The sequence below is a fragment of the Varroa jacobsoni genome, unplaced genomic scaffold, assembly GCF_002532875.2.
Source record: "Varroa jacobsoni isolate VJ856 unplaced genomic scaffold, vjacob_1.0 scaffold_525, whole genome shotgun sequence".
Lineage (NCBI taxonomy): Eukaryota > Metazoa > Arthropoda > Arachnida > Mesostigmata > Varroidae > Varroa > Varroa jacobsoni.
This window is the reverse complement of record NW_019213427.1, coordinates 37055-50067: the sequence shown is the minus strand read 5'-3', so window position 1 is coordinate 50067 and position 13013 is coordinate 37055. Positions and strand designations below refer to the sequence as shown.

At 41.3% G+C, this 13013-nt stretch overlaps 1 long non-coding RNA gene across 1 annotated transcript; it reads right to left on the bottom strand.

Moving 5' to 3' along the window:
* Nucleotides 1-3854: 3854 nt before the first annotated feature.
* Nucleotides 3855-11089, bottom strand: LOC111261163 (uncharacterized). The gene is made up of 3 exons (XR_002680813.2): nt 10425-11089; nt 7613-7693; nt 3855-4387 (listed from the first exon to the last, which is right to left on the bottom strand). It is a non-coding gene; the product is annotated as an uncharacterized LOC111261163 (long non-coding RNA).
* Between the last annotated feature and the right edge of the window lie 1924 nt (nt 11090-13013).

Here is a 13013-nt window from a genome sequence, read left to right as displayed (position 1 = left end):
CTTAATGGTTCGCTTTATTTCTAATTATGCAGATTGTACGTTTATAACGAAGATAGCTAGCTTGAACTGAATTTTTGAGAAATTAAACATCTTTGATTAATTTACTATATTTAAGTACATCGCTACTACAAACACAATTAGTTACCATTGATAATAAACAGAAAAGAGCGAACGAGCATTTGCCGTCTGCTCCCTGATATTAACGTACATAGTTAAGAAGGTGGTTGTGTACGTTATCTCGATTCTTACATTACTGATACTTACTGCAAAGCTTTATTTGCTTCCGAAGACAGCCAGTGAACTTGAGTACCTATCTCTGTCTCTGAACTAGGAACAACTCAGGCCAACAACAACAACTCAAGACATTTCTATTATACTTGCTTTGCCGCGTAGAAAACGACCATTGGAAATAAGTGCGAAACGATATTATACTTGCCCGTTTAACTCGGTTCAAGATGGATCATATTGTTAAAATGACCAACTAATAAACAACTAGCCTTTTTGCAGATACATAGGCTAGCCTAAGAAGAGTGCGTTAACAAAATTCGAAATTATGCCGAAGGCACACCATAATTGAGATCATGGTATAGAGCGTGCTCTTCAGACCAAAGAGGAGCTGAACTTTTCCATCTAATCTTTTTTCGTGAAAACTCGCATTTTTACCCATCCTCGGTTTGACGTGAAATCAACTGATATATATATATATCAGTGGGTTATTTTTTCTTTACTAACAGAATGAATGTAACCGTTATTAGTAAAAGCAGATTCCTTTTGCTAAAGTGTAGCATTTCCCTGATTTTCGTGATCTTCTTCAGGCGATTTATGAAAATCTTGAGCCGGCTTCACTGAGCCACTTCGTATTGCTCTTTATTCAAAAAACAAATACTGTTGCGCTGTATGAACCGACATTTCGAAGAAGAGTGATGCTTTCGACACGCTCACACTACACATACATAGTTCTAACACAAACGAGCTATACATATTATTCCTTGTCACGGTTATGGAAAAGTGTAGTACTCTAATGTTGTTGTCTCTCACCTGTCACAAAAACGCTTTTGTGCATGGCAACGACAACTGGAGTTTTTTGGTCCAAGAGCCAAATGCATGTATGTCAAAGGCCTGTGGTCGATCACAGGTAGCTCAAATAGCTTTCTTCAAAAGAATTGCTGGATAATAAATAATACGCTTCCACGAAGTTCAAACCCACTTTGAGGCAGTTAGCATGTATGATACTGGACCAGGTAAAATATACTAACCGTAAACATTTTACCTTACTTCCTTTAAGGCGTTTATCGAAGTTCGCCACCCACGGCTATCATCGTTATAGTGTATCAATGATACATAGCCCTGGAACTGATATCAGAATTTTAATCTGGCTGCGTATTGTAATGGTGCAAACAGTATGATATGAATTAGTGAGTAAATATGTATTTTCGACTATATAGATGCAGAGCAGATAGTTGTGAAGTGCTCGTTCCTGTCAACGAATGGTAAAGATATACCAGTCCACTTCAGCAGCAAGGTGACTTACAAACAACTCAGCGATATGGTACATAGCGAGCTGAGTTCAATAGTTGTCCCACAGATTTGCCGTAAAAGCGGTGTCTCGGCTTTTCCCTATTCCCGATAATCATACGGGACCTCAAACATGTACCTTCCGTTGACACCGTCTACAAACTTTGCGCCGATGATCTCAAGTTGAACGGTGCTTCTAACAACCTTTATGAAAAATAATCTCAATCCTCTGCAGACGCGATTGTGTAGCGATGCTAAACGAGGTACCGCAGTGCGCGGTTGCCCTCTTGTGGTCATAGTAGTTTTCATACTCGTAATAGCGACCCTATTATAAAAGCTCAGTCTATTTGAATTCAAGGGTCCTTCCATTAGTCCTATTACCTAGACTAGACCGCGATCTGAATCCGACATTACTGGGTTGTAAGGATGATAAATTCGATATGTCTTGCAGTATTCTACTGCTTCACACTCAAAAAAGCCAGTCTCTATGTTATGTTCCATAAAAAAAATGTCCGAATTCTTATATTGCTCGAAAATATGGTGCAGACGACATTGATAGAGTTCAGAGCAAATTTATGCGTAGGATCAGTGCAAGATGCGGCGTTCCTAGTAGATACGTTGCACTCAGGCCATGAACTTTATAACAAAAGCTCGTAGCTTATTTGATACAACTTTAAATATTAGCTATCCAACAAACAGTCAATATTAATATGGTAGACCAGTTTGTAGTCGTCAAAAGCGTTTTCTTGAAACAGTTCAAACCGAACACACTGGTAAGGTTTCTGCCTAGCCAGTGGCCCAATTGCTGAGGTAAACAATTAATCATTAGCGAGCCTATTTTATGCCATGCCAAGCCTTTACTGGACTACACTGACAAACAATTGTTCCTATTTTTAGCTTATATTTTCTATGATAAGCTTTCACGTCATTATAGATTTATGCGTTTGAACGTTGATACTTATTAATTAATTGAAATTGATACTCTAACGTTAGTTAACGCCATCGGACATGGTGGGAACAATAAAAATCTAAAAAGGGTTCCTTGTACGAGCAGAACGGTCACCACAGAGAAAATGTGTGCGGGTTAATATATAAAGGCTATTGATAATTGAGATAATAGCTGAACCATTGCTGACCTTTAAGAACAGCTATATAGCAGGCCTGAAAAAAGTTAAAGCGTGATGTACGTTGCGTCTGCGTTGAAATTTTCTTCTTTTCCTTCACGCTAAGAGCATATATTATAAGGGATATTCACTTCGTTGTTCGTCCTGAGAGAGGTATGTGTTAGTTGGGGTGTATGCGGTCGTTTTAGGGTTAGAGCTAGGTCAGACCTCTCAAGGTCGACTGACGAAGAACACTGTTGTTTCTACTTTTAGAAAGCAGCAGAAATGTGCTCTGAAGAGTGCACTGCCGTGGGAACCAGGATTCATGAAGAGGATAGGGAACAGCTCTCCGTTTTGTTTCAGGTTTACCTTTGTTAAGAGACATTTAGCGAGTATATTTGCAATGGAAGTATCTAAACATGTAGAGAAATTTGGCTAATCTCATTCAAGCGCATTTACATGAATCTGTATTGCGGAAATACATGGGCGGAGGCAGTGGCGGCAGTGGGGCGGCATTGTACGCAGTCGACGCATCTACTTTACCATGAAGACCGTGAATATAAGAAACGAAAGGTAATCTATAATACTGTAGATTTTTCTAATCTTATTTAGGGAAGCCGTAATTTGCACCTGGGCATCAGCTGACGGTGTCAACTAATAATAGAATCCTTTAACTCTTTACTCCGCACTTTCATTTCCAAAAACAATGCTGCGTCCAAATTACGACTCAGAGTACAGCATCTCTAGAACAAGAGAGGCCATTTTCGTACAATAAAAGCAAGCACATTTAGATGTTTTTATACCGAATGATTCTTTAGACGATTTTAGTTCTAGCATACATAGTACTGCGTACACATTGGAGAAGTGTATAGGTAGATAGATATACGCGGCGTATATTGAATACATGGATTAGTGTTTGTCCTAAAAGGCCGCAGACCACCTCATCGGTTCAGGTCAGATAGCAGAACGCACTCTGTTTCAATAAATACACCCCAAACCTTTCTCATTGAATCCGTACATCCACTTCCTAATAAAAGGGATCGCGTTGGCAGTTGTAAACTGCGGCGAAGTATTAATGATAAGTTCTTGTAGTTTGATTAACAATTATCTTCAACAAGTTACCACCGTTTATCGAATCAATTTGAATCCATATGAATATTTAAAGTAATTTATTTTTTAACTTAAGCTTTCGATTTACAATTGCATGGACCTTAGGATTTCATAATACAGAAATAGTTCAAATAATTTATTGGTTTATTCATTTATTAAAAGTAAACATAGAAACATTTCTGTATAAGCTTTAGTTTTTATTAAGTAAAAAATAATTTTTTCGCTAATTATCATTAATTTAGAGCTAGACCTACTAACATTTTCTTATTCCAATTGTGCCTAGTCAAAATGAACAATCTTTACGAAGTTATACAAAGTAATACACGTAGATTTCGATAGCGATATGATGAGGTTTGGGTATTTTAATCCCCAAAAAAAAATAGTCTGCTATGGCTTAAGCATTGAATTCTGCCAAAGACAATGTCGTAGATTGCATTCTCTTAGGCCAAATCGAAAACATTATTTTATGGTAGAATATCGCGCTTGATGAAAACTGTTGGCTTTGGGCTTCCTTTCACACTCTGCCTACCAAATAGCCGCAAAGGGACGTAGCAGTTCACAGGAGCTCCAGAAGATATGTGTATCAAAATTGCGCAACTCGGGCCTACTCTAACCTCAGCACCCTTTAGCGGTAATATGAAGTAATTCTGAAATAGAATCTTCAATCCAACACTCAGTATTCATTATTCGGTGTGATTATATATAAATAAGTGTTGAGGACAAAACTTTGCAGTTGCAAGTTTGAGTAAAGTGTAAAAAACTTGACTGTAATTAAACTGAGACAGCACATTCATATAAAACGCTGTTTACGGTGAAATGAAACCCGAGAGTGATGTATTATTTAACGCTGCAAGCAAATAGTAAGGCTTTATTGAGGGCAAAAAAATCGGGACACGATTAAAACACTAACTAAAAAAAATAACAAAAGAACTACAGTCGTACACAGATTGATTCCTCGCATTTGGTTAAGTTTAAGTGGCACTAGAACTGCTCAACCACAGGATTCATATTAAACAAAAGGCGAACTTCCGCTTAATTATTTCGATCACCGATCACGAGTGCCGAGAATCGGTGCCGAGACGCGCCATGGCGACGAGTGCCGAAGAGCTTTTTCCTAATACATTTTTAATTCGCAAATCTTGGTTAGTTCTAAGTTTATCAAACATGCATCTATACATTGTATCCAGGTGTCGAATCAATCTGGCAGTCTGGCTACCAGTGCATATATGCTAACAACAGGAATAGTGCATTGATGCCATGCGTCCTACTCGATTCTATTCCAGTGCTTATTTTTCCTAGCTCTTTTACTCATTAGCTTTCCTTTATTCATTTCATAATTTCTACAGGAGTAATAAATAGAGCAGACCTGTCTGTGACCTGTTTGTCGACCATTCTCCAGATGAAGTGGATCAGAAGGGTTGGGGCTCCGGCCAACAAGAGACAATAAACCCTTGCCAAAGGTGCGCGAGCGGCCAACTGCTCGCTTCCGATACTAATTCTGCGTCCTGGTAGTAAATTATCATTAGGCAGCGGCAAAATAGGTTGCGCCGCTCTAACCAGCCTGGGTGCAACGATGCATCGTCAGGTTTCAACGAGTATCTAGTAAGGTAATACAGTTTTAGCTGCAACGCCAGCGAGGGGTCAAAGCATTCACTTTTGAAACTAGCCACTGTTGGCACACGAACATATTCCGCTTCAGGTGGATCGTTATGGCCCTATTGTGCCGATACAGGCGGACCGTCACACCAGGGATGCCAGCCCTGTGCTGAACTGACGTTTTAATTTTTATTAGACGCTCGATAGGCGCGCTATGCGACGCAGTTACGATAAGAGCACAATAAAGCAAGTACAACAACAGAAAGACGGATATGCATACACGCTCATCGCCGGCGGCGGAATATCAAGACAACTATAATTAAAAAGTGACGGAAGGGCAAACTATAAACAAAAATAACAAATTGGGTTATGTCGATACGATGTGAAATATTTTATTGTTACTTCTGTTCATCTACGTTTGAGCCTATTGTCACAAATTAAGACACTCATGCGTTCAGAGGACAATATGCGTACCGCGTAAGGACTCGACGGACACCTGTTGAATAGGTCCTGACTGTTTACTATGTTACCCTGTCTAAGCCCTGATAAGTTTGTCGACAAAACCATAACAACCGGCAAATGTGTAACAGAAATTCTGTCTTTTTTTGTCAGTTCTGGCCTAATATCAGTTTGATTCTTTTTTAGTACAACCTTCAGATATCAGTGGCTGTATAATCGGAAGCAGCGCGTAAAGTGTACCATGCATCGTAAAAGAAAAAGGAACTTCAGAAAGATAGTCTAGTTAAGTGCCTAGAAAGGTACTTGAACCAGGACATAGACACGTCTCGGATCGTGCTGAGAGCCAGCTCTTTAATAGAATGCCTAGAAGCGATGGACTGTAAAACTCGAAAAATCTAGAAAAGAGGCTAATTTATTTATTTTCAGTTTTTTTTTTTTTGCATAGAGTTGCATCAGTCTACTTAGTGCTCGCCCGTAGTTTACTTTAGGTAGTATATATTCAGGCAGTGCAGTCCACAACATTTGACATCTACGTTGAAAAGTTGTTCCTTGATGAACAGTTTCAAGGAACTCGATATCAGGTATTATCTCACTGGGGATGTGTGTGAAATCTGTGTTCTGGCATGTCGGAGTGAAGACTACCCTATCAGGTAGATTAACATCGACTTTTTAAGGAATCTGAGAAAAATCAGTTTATACGAACTGAGGCAGATTTAAAGGTTAAAGGCAGGACAATGGTGTTTTTTTTTGTAGGACGTTCTAAAGGTAGGGTCTATCATTTACTCATTGCTTAATATGGTCTGCAATTAAAATTATAAGTGATTCTGCATACTGAGTTTAGAGACGACAATACTCACGCCAGCTAAGTCGTCAGCAGTGAATGCCTATGTATACTCCTTTTGGGAAAAAAACACCTATGTTGATAAATAATGCAGTAAGCAATTTTGCGATTTTTCTTAATGGGAGCCCATTTATCTCGCGCAAGTTTCGTTACTCTTCAATCAAATACCTAGAATCAACTAGTGGACCTTAAAATCAGTTTAAGGCTACGCATGAGTCAAACTAAGGACAGTTATAAAGGGTCCAGTATAGAGTAGACTATTACTTTACTTTTAATTTTAATGTCTGACCTTTTCAGAAAAAATTGATTGCAGGTTTTTGAAAAAAATGTATTATCATCTATTGTGCAGGATAGGTTCTATTCATATTCCTAATTTAATTCAGCCTATATATATATATATATATCCGAGGATCTAGCGGAAGTTAACCCTACACTTCCTTTGATTCCGCATATAAACCCGTAAGGTAAAGTAATAGTACCATTATTACGAATACTTGTAATGCGGGTTTTCTGTCGTGGAAGGTATTGTTCCGAGAACCATTTTATCTATCAAGCGGTCTAAAATATTATAAATGAAACAATCTTAAATTTGATAAAGTATTAGAATAATTGATTTGTAACTCAGAAAGAGACATGTATACTTAATTTGTGCTGTATAAGTGAAACGCCAAGGAACTTGAATTGATAAATACCATTGAGCTTGTTAAGCTATAAGTTAACTGCTTATTTACGAAGTTCATATCATGAAAATAGCAGCATTTGTTTAAAGCTCGTTCATCTTTCTAGGAATTCCTGTCTATGGAGCTGTTAGACGCAATCTAGCATTCGTGTCCGGTGCATCTAGCAAGTGTAATGTACGTAGTGCACACGTGCGGTTATCGACGAATATCGTAGGCCCCCCTTCACTCTGCTAAGGCCAAAATAATCATTTGCAGGCGAGTTCTAGAAAAACATTTCGGAAGATGTTTTCTAGGCCGATTATATTTACCTGTGGCGGCATAATGCAGGAGTGGCTATAGTATAGTGATTGGCCCCGGGGTTTATCCATCTACTGCGCAGATTATAGCTCCTGAAAAAGCATTAACCCAGCTGTCATGGGTTACATGATCATTCTTTGTTACGTTGTATAATTGAATAGAAAAATCTGCCGATAGGTAGTATTTACCTATCTAAGAGGAACTACAAAAATGAATGCTGATACCGTTTGTACTGCATAAAAAGCCATTTTAAGCTATAGCTAACGATTACATCAATTTCATGTACTAGGATGAAATGTGCTAATAGTGTGTAATTCGTTAATATTTCCTACACGTTTCGCCCATTTCCGCAAGCTTAATTGGTCGACATTCCCAGAATGGCTCAATCAACCACTCAGAAGTTTTTCCAGAGGAGCAACCCTCTGCTTTGACGATAACGAACCTATTCGACGCTCTTTGCCCGCAACGGTATTTTTATGCAAGCACGTGGAAGCCCTATGTTCACTGAGCAGTAGTTAGACCGTGCTATAATTAAAGGTGCCCACTTCTGCAACAGCAACAGCAATAAAAGTTAGCCTGGTTCAGAAACAGAACGACGCTACTCATCAACCACATGATGACTGTTCTACTACTACTACTGCTGTACTAAAAGCGTGCGCACAACGGCAGTCTAAATACGGAATCTTGAATCTGGGAACGCCCAGCGTAGCTTTCGCCGTCGGACATAACGCACTATATGATCTGCTCTTTCAGATCAATTATTAAGGCCACAAATGTGCGCACCCTAGCAAATACAAGAAATTGTCAATGTAACCATAGGCCTATAATCACACGGTCGCCCTCTCATAGAAAAAAGGACGTGCGAAGTGGCTGCGTTGCACGGTAACAAATTACATTATCCGTTCATAGTTTCATTGTCAGAATTTTATAAATAAACAGAGACCCGCTTGAATAGAAGTTGATACTGAGACCCCTACACCATCTTATTCTGTTGTTTATCAATTAATTTTTGTGTAGCGTTCACGGATTCGCCAGTTGCACAATAGAAACCCACTCGAATAGGTTTCTCGATCGAAGCAGTTTAAAATGTATACACTTGTAGAAGGAGGCAAAGAGAGAATACTCCTAGTAACTTCACCAGGGAACTTTCCAACAGCCGCACTCGATCTCTAGAAGACGAGCGTGGTCGTCACATTGAAAAGATGTTTCCGATCGACTCCTCAGTCTTTTAGGTTTTTTTTCTGCATTTAAGGCTCTGTCGAATCATAATGTATCACCAAATAATACACCCTTGTCGATTTTAAGTCAATCTCTATTTCGCAATATTTTGAAAGTAACGGCTACGAATAGCTGGCTAGCATTATTTCTATGTTTCGAGTTTTACGTACGGTATCGCGTTGGATATTCTATCCGATGGTTGACTGATTATCTACATAAAACGAAGTCGGTCTATGCTTTAAACCTCGACTACAAAGCGTCTCTAAGATTAGGGGGTAAATACGTTACGTACTAAGCTTTTATGGGGTAGTTACGATTAGTTAGAACGACCTAGACGTTACAAATAAAGACGAAGGTTTCAAATAGGAAGATTTATGAAGGATTAAATATTTGAGCCATATTTAAAAAGCATGCTCGGAAATACAATAAATCTGACTAAATAAAAGAGGAACTTCGCATCTATTAATGCAGCTAATGCCACAGCATTTATATATACGGTCTCTGCATTTTATACGAACGCACAAATTCCGCTGTGAAACAATATTTTGATTACGAAATATCTCTTTATTATACAAATGCAACAGGAAAAGTGTCTCTTATCCTGATTTAAGAGCCATTTTAATTAGCTAGTCAACTAAATACAAGAATTTAAAACATTTGTCAGTATTGTTCCTATACTTGGCGCTATATCCGCAGTGGACTAGCAGAAAATCTATCTACCCAGCACTAAGTCTGCGGTTCGTTGAACTTCTCCAAGCATGCCCGAAAACCTATGCCCGACAGTTTACTTTGGCCAACGTAGACAACGTCTGTAGACGTTCCTTAATGTGAAGATCGGCAAAGTCTCCTGAACGGAACATGTAGGTTGGGGTTCCGTATCTGATAGGTAGCTTTACACGTTTTCTATACAAGCAGGAAACCGTTTCCACCCCCCATTTTTTCGAAATTCGCAGGTATTTATACGTTTCCTTGGAGCCTTTCTGGTTAACTTGACCGTCTAATAAATCGGTAACTATAAAAAAATGTTTGCTGTCATCTAATTATTTACCACTTAGTGTTTTGGTATTCGGAACGATGCCCACTGCAACACATAGGCACGCAAAAGACGAGATCCGATAATGACGAGCACAGTATCGTCGTTATTGGATTCGGTATGGATAACAGCTTCTGCTGTTGTATAGCAACATACGACGACAATAGGTACGGCTTCTACCATGGTACACACGCACATATATGCTTTCATGTAATCGATATTATATTTTAATCATCAGTGTGTAAAACCGACAGCGTTGGACGTCAAGGAAGCGACACTTATAGTACAAGAGGGTGTAGCGACTATAGCGCAGACGACATTACCATACCAGTACAGTAACATGCTTGGACGGACACACTAACTAAGCAATGATATTACATAGTGGCAATGCCATGCCAATCGAACTAAATAATCCCGCGCATCCCTTGAAGCATTCAACTGCGATTACTCGAATGAACCTGAGGCAACAAGGGCCAACATATTTTCACATAAACCGCTTTCCTGTTCGGTTATCTCACCAGCAAATACCATTAACACAGTCAACAAACATCGGCACATCGATTACTGCTTACCGTAGCTGCTTGTAGCACTTTACCTGGTTAGGCCGCTTCTTTTTTGACCTTGGGTTATCTTTCGTCTAGTAAACCGCTAGTTAGCACATATATGGGAAGGGTGAGGGAGAGAGAAAGAGAGACGCGCTCGCCGTACGGCCAACTAGCAGACAACCGCGTAACCAGCTGGTCTATGGTAAACAGCGACTTGCGAGGTTTGGGTGCATGTTATACGATGTGATTTTATTCTGTCCTACCATCCGCTGGATGCCATGTTTATTGTGCTATTATGGCTACCACACGTGTAGCTAGTAGAAAACGAAAGTGTGCTTACTGCGACCCGCCACGTTCTACATACTTCCATTGCAGTCCCTGTGGAGTGTATGTGCTTCACTGTCCACTAGTTTGTGGGACCGTGTCTGTGTGAGTGCGCTCGCGCGTTCATTTTCTGTAGCGTGCATTCGAAGGACGCCTGCGGCGTCTAAGCGTGCCGGGCTGTCTCTGGGTGTACACGAGTTGCCGAGCGATGGTGGCTCACCGCGATTAGCGATCACCACGAACTCCACGATACCGACGACAACGACCGCCATTGGCAATGTCACTAAACCCTGCTTGCACCATCGGTAGGTGTCAGCCACCGTTGACGCTAGAGGTGATTAGCTGTGTTTCCACCGAGGGCGCTGCTAACTATCAATGCAGAAAGCGCCCTCCGGCGGTCACTGGGCACTAACTAGTACCCGCTCGGCTTGGGTGCAGTAGTGAGGTACGATAATAGCATGCGAAGCGTCCTCACAATCAGTCACGAGTAGAGCTGTAAAGCTAGCAAAACAGCAAGTTCATGCTGGCCAGCAGAGACCTGCCCTCCTGGACCACTAGTACAATAGTTGTTCACATTAGACAGTCAGTTAGTTGAGCATGTTCTAAACTGCCGACGAACTGCCGGCTGCAACAGCAAGAAGTCATTACATAAACTGAATAATAGCCGAGGATTGAAACTCAGGCGCTAAGTAATATCTGTTACCGAAGGCCGCGGCGACGGAAGCTCAACCAGTGGAGCGTTAAACAAACGAAACACGAGACAGGGTCGATGCCACGCGCAAGCCTTGACGTGGTCTGGAAACGTCGATGCCGCGAAGCCAAATGCAGTATGTATGCCCATTAAGTGGCAGCTACTGCTACGATAGCAGCCCAGCCATGGATCGTATCGGATTTTATCGCGACAGAACGTAACTCGTTAAAATGATACTGATTCAATATCCAGTATAAATAAAGCGATACGGTAGCCAATGTACGCTGATGGTAATAGAAGGAATAAACTTGCCACGGATACCAACTACTGATACCGTGAAGAAAGGACAGGCGACTGCTGCGCACTGTGAGACAAAAGCAAGAAAAGCAGAAGCGAATTGAGCACTGTTTTGCTGAACTTTCTTGGTTAACTGACCTTCGAGACGAGGCAGAAGTCGCAAGTTAGTGGAAAAATAGAGCTGCGGCAAGTTACCCCAATAAAAAACACAGTGACAGATAAAACAAAGTAACAAATAATCACGCTCGCCTATACTGTCACTTTATCAATCGTTATGTAGTTTTAATTTTTGCCGGGACTGTGATGATACTGTCGACATACGGAAAAAGTATAGTGGTAAGTGACATCTGGTCGTTGGTGCTTGGTCATCTTTCCGGTGCCTAACTCAAACCGACTCATCCTCTCCGCTCAGTCACCGATTGCCTCAGCCCTCTGCCAGCTAGACGAGTACAAACCGATACAACACGGTTCCTCGGCCGATTTGCCGTCAGATTATCAGAGGGAAAGGGGAACCGTGGGGGCTTGAAGCCTTATTGCCCTCCCAAAACGAGAAAGGGGCTTTTGTTTGAATCGGCCTGCCTCGGGTCGCCATAGCCGAAACACTCCATAAGAGCGTCGGACGAGAGCGGAGTGGGCACTTCTCTCCTTCACCAAGAAGGCCACTAAGGCGCGGAGCAGACTCCGAGCACAGCGGTGTGACACAGACACAGCCCGTCGGCGCTGCGCACTACCCTCTATAGTATACAGGGCTGAGAGCACTCGCGCTGCTACCACTACTGGCTGCAATTGCTACAGTTGGTATCTTACGATTGGGCTGCAAGGGGTGCGCGTCACAGCTTGATAGCAATAGCTTATTGTCGTCGTTGTCGCCTCTTTGCCGCTAGCTGAAGAGAAGACGAATCGCGGCTAGTCGATCGTCGTATCGCTTCCCGAACGAACGGAGCGAAAGGAAAAAGTTCGTGGTGAAGCCAAGACAAAGTAGGTCGATGGTCCAGTGTAGAGGTTACTAATAGTGGCGCTGTCGCCATAATCATGGTATCGGCAGTCCTCTTCGATCTGTCCTTGTACTTGCCCGTTGTTGTTCATCGTTCATTTCGTGTTGATGGCGATTATATGTTTTGCGTTTTGCCGTTATACATGTGTGTATCTGTAACGGGCGGTAGGAGAGAGGACCTCAGTGCAGGGGTTCGTCTTGGCCATCTCTGCTCAGCGATGTGATTCCAGTGCTGTCTAGTGAAGGGCGGCCTAGTGGTCCTGCAGCTGAGAGCGGAACGGAACGGAACGGAACAAAGCGACGAATAGAA